This window comes from Mus caroli, chromosome 15 (assembly GCF_900094665.2).
Source record: "Mus caroli chromosome 15, CAROLI_EIJ_v1.1, whole genome shotgun sequence".
Lineage (NCBI taxonomy): Eukaryota > Metazoa > Chordata > Mammalia > Rodentia > Muridae > Mus > Mus caroli.
In genome coordinates this window covers 48,623,185-48,634,230 of record NC_034584.1, presented here as the reverse complement: position 1 = coordinate 48,634,230, position 11,046 = coordinate 48,623,185, and the positions used below count along the sequence as shown (strand labels likewise).

Genomic DNA, 11,046 nt, shown 5'->3' with positions numbered 1-11,046 from the left:
GTATTGGGGACTTTTTGGATAGCATTGGAAATGTAATTGAGGAAATTACCTAATTAAAAAAAATAATGAAACAAAAAAAAAAAAAGAAAAGAAGAGATAAATAGGAGTGGTAGGGAGTGAGATGCTAGGGCGTTGTTTCATTGTAGATAATGTAATCTCTCTCTATGAAGTTGTCAAGTAACTAGTTAATAAATTAATAAAAAAGAAAGTTGCAGTATATCTTCTTCTTCTTTTTCTCTCATTATTAGTGGAGCCCCACAATTTGAGGCATTGACTGGGAACTAAGAATAGGATACTAGAATTAGCAAACAGCTGACAAATGTGACAGTGACTGCCACAGCCACAGACGAGTGGACCTTTAACAATTAAAACTGACTGAAGGAGTGTTTTACTAAAACATTTACTGAAATGGACTATGAGTTAGAAGTCACAGATAATAATATCATGCTAGTTGCTAATAATTTGAGTGATTCTTTGATATGTTGCTGATACAGCTTATTGATTTTGGAGGAAGATGAATCCAGACCTGAGTCGAAGCTCTTCTGTCACCTATCTGGAGAAACATAAACAAATGGCCATCTTTTCTGAGCCTCACTTTTCTTTCATGAAAATTAAAATAATAACAGGCTTTAAGAAGTTTGGGCTACTAAGAAGTTTCCATGGACCAAGATACACACAAGATAGGAGCACAACTGGTGTGTAATTATGGTGGCTACTGTTACTCCTTCTTGTATTCTGTGTTTCCTTATTATTAGTGTGGGGTATTACCTGCCCTCACTGACTTGTCCAGTTGTTTTAGAATCAACAACATAAGAATGTGAATGTGCTTTGGAAATAAAGAGCATAACATATACCATGTTGTGATTATATACCCACATTGTCACCATGGCAGCCTCGGGACAATGAAAGCATGAAGAATAACGGAAAATGAGATTCCAGGTTGTGAGATTATCCAAGCATCTGGCTGTTTTACAAGGCTGACTACAGGATCCTTCTGGAACTGGCTTTGACAAAGATGCTTAGATGATTTCTGTGGTCAGACTAGAGGGGTTGTGTTTGGATTGGATGGTGTTTTCCAGTGCTGGGGATGGTGGTGTTTATTTTTCAAGGTTAATATGTGCTGTGCACTCGAGCTAAGGATTTTGACATGGAATTATGGTAATTCCAGGAGGTAGAAACTATTCTCACTCTAGTTCCTAAGTTAAAACAAAAGCAAAGAGAAAAATCCAACAATAACCAAAAAACCACCAAGATGCTGTGTGGTTAAGATTCTTCTGAATTATCACAGGGTCTCTGAGTATCCCAGTAAGAATTTTCCCATGTCTGTTTCTGCCCTCCCCATGTAAATTTAACACATTCTCTGTAGGCTTCAGTGGCTCCTAGCAGATGGTAGATTTTAGGAAACTTGACATTTGTCAAAGTTTTCAGAGAGACAGGGGAAAGTTACCAGGAAAAAATTGACAATTTGTATTGCCTTCTAAACAAGAAAGATAGTCAGGATTATGTTAGTATTCCGATGACTAAATTCATGCAGAATGTATCCCAAAGGTAGAATTTGTGAGACTTGGCTTTGTTGCTCACTAGCTGAGCAATTCTGCATTCTGGGAGTCCCTTTATCTTTTTTGAGTCTTGTTTCACTCAGTGCTAGAATGGAAAAAAATAATTTTTTTTTATTTGTGTGTGTGCATGTGTGCGCATGTGCATGTGTGTGCGTATGTGTGTGTGTGTGTGTGTGTATGTGTGTGTCTTTCAGAAGATTTCCTCCCTTTCCCCATCTTTTTCATCTGTTCTTTCCTTTATTTCCTCATTTTTCACCCAGTGTAACATTATATAGAAAACTGTTATCTTCTCTACCATTAGAAGACTGAGCTAAATTCTTCTGGTTACCTTTTTATACTAAATGTGTCACCTCATCTCTGCTTAAAGCTCACATTCAGTCCTCTAAGAGCTGAGGGATAGGCTGCCATCCTAAACAATTTTTTTGTTTGCACATAGAGAATTTGCTTGAAATGTGACTGAATTGTCTATATTTTGTTTGAACCGTATGATACTTTACGAATGTTATGATAGTGTTATTGAATATTATGAACCAAAGTGTCCATTCTACCTGAGATGTACTCTTTCATCTAATCCCCATGACCACCTTTCAGAAGGATGCTATCCTCAGCTCCATTTTACAGATGAGGGAATGAGGTCAAGCAGAGGTGAGGCAAGCTCTATCCAGTTATAGGATGTGTAATGGTAACATTGGGATTCATATTTTGGGTATCTTTCCTCAAAGTTCATGTTCTGCACAACTGGCGTGATTTTATATGGATTTTATTCTCACATTCTTGGGACTTGGATTGTGGATCCATGGAATGGGACTAAAGAGACAATTCCTGCTCAGTAAAGGGCAAGATCATAAAGCCACTTGAGTGTGAGTATTCGTACTGCTATTTTTTCCCTTCCTCCCTCCCCTCACTGGGATATCTCTCATTCATTTCCAAGCAAGTGTCTCACTGGTGGAGGCAAGGTGAGTGATTTAGTCATTTGCTGCTCCCTGGTGGCTTCTGATGAAAGATCCTAAAGGAGAGAAACAAGATTATAGTTCCTGTGACCTAAATGACTGCTCCAGCCTGCCTGCAAGAGCTGAAGTAAACAACCTCTTAGTCTTCCACCCGGGTCCTGGCTATTTAATCTTTGAGAGTTACTTTAGTGAAAACAGAAGGGAGACATAAAAACAAGCACCGGAAAGAAGCCCCTAATTTCAATGTTGTTTTTTAGTGTCTTGGGAATATTTTATGAGATTCCTTCATTTAAAAAAATAACTACTTACTTTTTTTTAAAAAAAAGAACAAGCTAAGCTAAGCTATAATAGACTAATTTTAAGTTTCTAAAAATTATTTGCTTGAGCCCCTCCAGGTCATCAGCATACTGTAATAATCTCCCCAGCAGAATTCCACCACAGATTACAGTTGACCACCTTTTTAAAGTTAGGATTTATTTGAAATTAAATAACTGAACTCAAGTCTGTACCATGAACTTAAATGGAATAAATATGTAAAGGAATTACCACAATCATTTTGGAAATGCTAAATAAAATCACTGGAAAGTATGTCTTTTCTAATGTTAAAGTAACCTTAGAGACAGGAGAAAAGTTGTTAGCAATCTTTTCTCTGATCACCCTTAGAACTGAATGGGGCATGTGGCATGAGACCCCCTGCAAGGATACACTCTGCCCTATAGCAAGCTTCTCCTCCCTCCTTGCATTTTGTTTCCAAATTTGCCAATTCCATCTCATGTTTTGAAGCTTACAATACAAGGACTGAGATAGCCTCAAAGAACAAGGCTATTATACTCAACCTGCACTTTCTCTTCTCCAGATACTTTGCTGAAATACATGGTCCTTCTTGTGTTCTGCAATTGTTTGCATTGCTCATGTTTATCAATTTATCATTCCCTCAGTGCCTTCATTTGCCTTCCTGTCTACCCCATTTTCTTTCTGTTCAATCCTCTCTACACAGCTCTCCCTGAGATACAGGGAACAGATTGAATTGTTTGAAAATTCACATTTCACCTCTCTGAGACTTAATTTTTTTATATTTATAATGAGAAAAACCACATATTTCACAGGACAGTTTCAAATTAAAGGTATCTCATCCAATGGGTGAAGAGTATCCAGTTACTCATTTAGTGTGCTCTGCTGTTTGTATTTTAATGGGGAGTTAAAAAGCGATTATCCCTATGTATTCACCACCTCAACCCCTACCCGGTAACTTTATTACTTTTTTGCTTGACTGCACAGTTTTTTACTTCACACTATGAAAATGTTTATGCACTTAAAGATGACAAACAGATATACCAGTACAAAGATATAGCTACTAGCTTGATGTCACTACCTGAACTATTTTTTGCTGATTTTTTTTTTAAGAATCCAATTACAGACATGACAACATATCATCCTTAAGCATGTCAACAAATGTCTAAAGGCTAGCAACAGCACCTTATGTAAGAACATTACCATGGCAACAATATTGAGTCTTATTCAAGTACTTGATAAGATCTGCTTCATAGAATTCTTGTGGTTCCACTTACTATCTGCCTATATGATTATACTCTTTCAGTCTAATCTGGTAAGAAGGAGAAATGAACAGTTAGAAAGCGAAGCCAAAATTCAATGGAATGAACCTGAATTCTTTGAAAACAAGCCATGAGCAATTAGGTCATTTTTCTTTTCTGCTGAGAGAACTACTAATAGACTGAAAGGAGCTGGGGAAGACAAATTCATACTGGTCATTTACAGAAAGCAATAATCCTGAGAAGGTTGAATATAAACAGATTATATCCATAGGATCTAATCTTACACATCAAGAGTTCCAGCACCCATCAGATCACTTATCTTCTGCTAGAGTTTGGATGGAGAGAGGTTTCCTGTAGTCTATGTCTTAAAGACTTGAGAGGTAGTGAAACCTTTAGCAGTTGGGACATAGTATTAAGTCCCTTGGTCATAGATTACATTCCCTTGCATGAGATTTAAGAATCCAGTCCCTCTCTTTTCTTCTGCTTCTTTTCCATGCACTAAGCAGTTTGTTTTTTCATGACCTCTGCCATTGCTATGTTTGCCACCACTTATAGCCAAAAAGTAATGGTTTTGCTCTAATACCAAGCATTAAAGTAAACCTCTTTACATGTTAGTTATATCAGACATTCTCTTACAGTTATGGAAAGTTGATTCTTCCAGGCTTACAGTACAAAAGAATCAGTTGCATCTTAATTAACTGGGCTCTTGTCTTTAGGTAGGAGGTTGCTCCATGGAGGATCTTACAAGATAGATTGCAATGCTTTAAGAAGATGTGACTTTGTACTATCAATTCATGTAAAGTTTAAGCATGGAAAATGATAAATTCAAAATATTGATGAGCTCTGAAATGTCAATTTACAAACTTAGGTATCTGGGAAGAACGGAGCCATGCTAGATCCACATGCTTGAGCAATTTGCTCTCCTCTTGGCTTTGTTTTCCTCTATAATTGGATTGAAGATCCAATGAAGATGGCTGATATTTTGCAGAATTGAATATTTAACCAATTTTAAACTTTCTATGTAAAAATAAACAAGCACATTTATCTAAAAAAATGATATAATTTGCTAAGGGCTCCGACTTTGGGAAAAAGTGCTGGGATACTTATTCAAATCTGTACATATGAATGTACATTTATGTATACCTTGAATATACATGTATGAGATAGGCTCAAACTTTAAATTTCCCAAATAAAAGCTCTTTAATAACATGCTAAATAATGTATAGTTCTATTTCATTAAATCACTACATTTAATAAATAATTGAATGATAATAATTTTAATACATAATGTGTTAAATTATTTAATCAATTATTTAAATTTAAATTAATTTTATACTAAACAATTAACTTCTATTCTTCAGAATTATTGAGAATGGAACTACTTTGTTATGGAACTACTTGAAGCTTAAGTGAGATTATGGATGGTCAATTTCATACTGGAATCCTTGGATCAAATGTGTTCCATTTATAAATATTATATATATATACTGAATAGTAATCCATTGATTTTACTCTTGGTATATTTTTTTCTGGGATGTGACCCTATAAGGAACCACAAATTTCAATTTAAGGATTTTAATTAGAACTTCCATAATATAGAGGAGAATCAATCTGTCTTTAGTTGTTTCAGACAAGATGCTGAATATATCTTAACAGCACAAGAAAGAAAAAGCTTTACACAGTGGAAACTATAGAGGAGAACAAAGCCAAGGCAAGAAATGTGAGCCCAGAACAAGTTGGTCAAGCATTCGGCTCTAGCATGGCTCCATTGCTTCCTGATACAGAAATCTGTTAAATTGGCATTCTGTCTTCTGTTTGCTGTTTTGGCTTGTGTTGGATTCTTTCACTTGCTAATACAAGTTTCTCAATAATATAATTACTAGATAATGATTAAGACAACAACATCCTTATCCATGGCAAGGGCACAGCCTCAAGAAGCCAAAAATCAGTATAACAAATGCTAAAAGAATCTGTTACAGGAGCAGAAAAAGAGCCATCTGCATCCATCTGCCCACATCCCCAGCTCTCCCTTGCTTTTGTTAAAAAAAGTAGACTCTGAGAGGGATTCAATAGAATATATTCACATGTAAGGTAGGTGCACAAAAATGAGACAATGGATAGTTTTGTTAGTATATTATACCAAATGTGTTCTAAAACGTTCTCACCAATAAAAGCTCATGTGAAGTTTTATATTCTGTTGGGTGGTGTGTTCCTGAAAGTTCCAGGTCACAAGCCTTCTAGGCACAAGCATGCCTATGTCAGGATTGCAATTTAGCACAGAGAATTAATGATGTTCCCTGATGGGTACTCCTCCACCACCTCATAGCTTCCTACTATAAGGTGTCATGCCAATATTGGATAGATCTAAAGTGACATACTGTCTTCCTTGCATTCCTAGCACTTGGCACCAAGTCTGAGCTACAATAGGTGCCTGTTCAATAAGTGGTTTTGAAATGAAAGGAGTGACATCCCTAAAGACAAGATGGATAAATGTGAGCTTAATGACAATACAGTCAAATGAATTTGTGATTGATTGAAATGTCATTCCCCATAGTGGCTGATTAATGAATTGGCCTCAGTCTGTGGTACAACCTATAAAGCAATAAGGCAGCCTAGGCAAATACACAGAACAATACTCCTGCTACTGCCCTGCAGTGGTTTTGTTTCTTCCTCTAATTTATTTTCCTTCCCAATATTTCCATCATGCTTAAATGTCCCAGATTCAACAGTCAAGTGGTTTTGATAATTTATCTGCCTTCAGGCCCATCTTCATTCTTAGTTTTTCTCATTTTCTACCTTTCCTTTTTTCCTCTTGTTCTTGTTATCTCTCTCTTACCTATTCTGTCTTCAGGCCCCAATTATTGTCCATTTTACATAATTCCTAAATGGTCTTTGTGATATTTAACTAATTGATGCCTCCGATACAATTGGAATATTTTCTGTTCACCAAACCATTGAAATACTAGTTTACATGAATCTGAACTCTGCTTTATCAAACTATCTTCCAAACAAATCTTAGAAATAATATCTGCTCTGTTACTCCTTCATTCAAAATATTCATATTCTAGCAGTTTCTGTAGGGTAAGACCACACTTAGTCTAGTATATGACCTTTCAGATTGTCATCAAGGGAATTCTTACACCTTATTTTATGATGTTAACTTATAGAATCTCTTCTTGACCAAGTTGTTTCCTGGTCATCAAAATGCCCTTGAACTCTTGCTATCACTGAATGGCACATACACATTCTTTCTGTGTGAATTTCGTTCACATAAAGAAGAAAGCAAAAGTCATACATAACAACCTGGTGAGAGTTTAAAGTAAATATACATAAATTTATGATGATTATAAACAAATAAATGGCAAAAGAAAAGGTGAATACTTGATATAAGAAATAAATAATTATCATAATATTCAAAGAACTTAGAAAAATTCCTTTTCAGAAAGAGCAATGAATGGTTTTAGAAGATTACGCAAAGGTTTAAATAACAAACACTTGATGAGAAATAAATCCAATACACACATATATGTATGTATGTTTGTATATATGTGTGTGTATATATGTCATATATCATATGCCATGTGTTATATCAATATCATATATTATATGTTCCTTTATAAATATCTATGCTATATTTTATAGCAGATCCAAAGAAGACATAAATGAAGAGTGTTGAAGGTTCTCCTTCATGATTCTTGACAATGGAAGTGTATCTGAGAATAATCTGGAAGCAAGATTAAAGTGAATATAATACAGAAGTAAAAAAGTCTACAGCCCTGCAGTCCTGGCTGCTCTGGAGGCTGATAGGGAAAGATGGAAATTTAAAGTCTGCTTAGGCTGCATAACAAATTAAACGTTAGTCTGAGCAACTTAATAAGACCCTGTAACGCACAGGCCAGCAAGATGGCTCCCTGAGTAAAAACACCTGCTGCTAACCTTGAGGATCCAAGTTCCATCCCTGAAACCCATAGTGTGAAAGGAGAGAGCCAGCTGAATTCTGAAAGGTATCCTTTGACCTCCACACGTAGCATGGATAGATATATTGATAGATAGATAGATAGATAGATAGATAGATAGATAGATAGATGGATGGATGGATGGATGGATGGATGGATGGATGGATGGATAGATAGATAGATAGATAGATAGATAGATAGATAGATAGATGGATGGATGGATAGATAGATGGATAGATAGATAGATAGATAGCTAGATAGATAGATAGATAGATAGAAGATAGATGTACTATAAATAGTCTTTTAAATTAAAAAAAGAGAGCTGGATGTACAGTTGAATAGTAGTTTACATGCCCACCATGGTTGGTATAGTAGGTTGAGTCCCTAGTATTGAAAAAGAAAAGAAATTGAAATAGAAAAATAAGATTCCCTAGTTTACTTCAAGGGATTTCTTTCATGGACATAATTAAATATACATACAGGAATGTTTGGAGAAACAAACAAACAAACAAACCCAGAAACTGCAAACACCTGAAAGTTGTCATTATGACATTGATTGAAACAATGATTCATATTATATTCCAGTGATTATAATTATATTCAAATACAAAACAGTTTTATGCTTATAGTAAAAATAATGGGTTAGAAAGGGTGATCTTTATTATAGCATTATGCCTACTAGAGTGTACATAGTATGGCACTATAGCCATATAATTGGTCAAAAACAGGCCTTAACAGATACAAGAAGATTGAAACAATTCTATGTATCCTGTCAGATCACCTCAGACTAAGGATAGTCTTCTATAATAACAAAAATAATTGAAAGAAATTAAAGATTTTTTAGAATTTAATGAAAAGGAAGGCACACCATACCCAAATTTATGGGACATAATGAAAGTAGTGCTAAGAGGGAAACATAGCTCTGAGTGGCTGCACAAAGAAACTGGAGAGAGCATACACTAGCAGCTTGACAGCACACCTGAAAGCTCTTGAACAAAAAGAAGCAAATACAGCCAAGTGGAGTAGACAGCAGGAAATAATCAAACTCAGGGCTGAAATCAACCAAACAGAAACAAAAAGAACTATATAAAGAATCAACAAAACCAGGATCTGGTTCTTTGAGAAAATCAACAAGATAGATAAATCCTTAGCCAGACTAACAGAGGGCACAGGGACAGTATCCAAATTAACCAAATCAGAAATGATAAGGGAGACATAATGGAAACTGAGGAAATTCAGAAAAATCACCGAATCCTACTACAAAAGTCATTACTCAACAAAACTGAAAAATCTGGATGGATGAAATGGACAATTTTGTAGACAAATACCAGGTACCAAAGTTAAATCAGGATCAGATAAACCATTTAAACAGTCCCATAACCCCTGAAGAAATAGCAGCACTAAATAAAGTATACCAACAAAAAAAGTCCAGGACCAGATGGGTTTAGTGCAGAATTCTATCATACCTTCAAACAAAACCTAGTACCAATACTCTTCTAACTATTCCACAAAATAGAAACAGAAGGAACACTACCCAATTCACTCAATGAAGCCACAATTATGCTTATACTTAAGCCACACAAAGATCCAACAAAGAAACAAGACATCAGACCAATTTCCCTTATTAATAATGATGCAAAAATACTCAATAAAATTCTCGAAAACTAAATCCAAGTACACATCAAAATAATCATCCATCATGATCAAGCAGGCTTCTAGACGCGGAGAAAGCATTTGACAAAAGTCTTGGAAAGATCAGGAATTCAAGGCCCATACCTAAATGTAGTAAAAGCAATATACAGCAAACCAGTAGCCCAGCATCAAACTAAACAGAGAGAAACTTGAAGCAATCCCACTAAAATCAGGGATTAGATAAGGCTGCCCAGTCTCTCCCTACCTATTCAATATAGTACTCAAAGTCCTAGCCAGAGCAATTAGAAAACAAAAGGAGGTCAAAGGGATACAAATTGGAAAGAAAGAAGTCAAAATATCACTATTTGCATATGATATGATCATGTACTTAAGTGAGCCCAAAAATTCCACCGGAGAACTCCTAAACCTGATAAATAACCTCAGCAAAGTAATGGATATAAAGTTAACTCAAAATAAAAAAAAAAATCAGTAGCCTTCCTCTACTCAAAGGATAAACAGGCTGAGAAAGAAATTAGGGAAATAACATCCTTCACAATAGTCACAAATAATATAAAATACCTTGGTGTGACTCTAACTAAGCAAGTGAAATATCTGTATGACAAGATCTTCAAGTCTCTAAAGAAAGAAATCTAAGAAGACCTCAGAAGTTGGAAAGATCTCCCATGCTCATAGATTGGCAGGATTAATATAGTAAAAATGGCCATCTTGCCAAAAACAATCTACAGATTCAAAGCAATCCCCATCAAAATTCCAACTCATTTTTTCATAGAGTTAGAAAGAGCAATTTCCAGATTCATTTGGAATAACAAAAAACCCCAGAATAGTGAAAATTTTTCTCAACAATAAAAGAACTTCTAGGGGAATCACCATCCCTGACCTCAAGCTGTATTACAGAGCAATAGTGATAAAAATGTATGTATGCTATTGGTACAGAGACAGGCAGGTAGATCAATGCAATAGAATTGAAGACCCAGAAATGAACCCACACACTCATGGTCACTTGATTTTTGACGAAGGAGTTAAAACCATCTAGTGGCGAAAAAAAAAGACAGCATTTCAACAAATGGTGTTGCTTCAACTGGTGGTCAGCATGTAGAAGAATACATGTCGATACATTCTTATCTCCTTGTGCAAAGCTCAAGTCCAAGTGGACCAAGGACCTCCACATAAAAGCAGATACTCTGAAACTAATAGAAGAGAAAGTTGGGAAAAGCCTCAAACACATGGGCACAGGGGAAAATTGCCTAAACAGAAAGAACATCAATGGCTTATGCTCTAAGATCAAGAATTGACAAATGGGGCATTAGTTAGGGAAGCAGAAACCGGCCTGAGTAGGGCCACAGGCCTCATCCGGCCAGATCAGTGCCGGGGTAGC

At 35.8% G+C, this 11,046-nt stretch overlaps 1 protein-coding gene across 1 annotated transcript in view; it reads right to left on the bottom strand.

Moving 5' to 3' along the window:
- The window catches only part of Colec10 (collectin subfamily member 10), a 51,923-nt gene that overhangs the window by 25,600 nt on the left and 15,277 nt on the right, over positions 1–11,046 (bottom strand). The window lies entirely within an intron of this gene.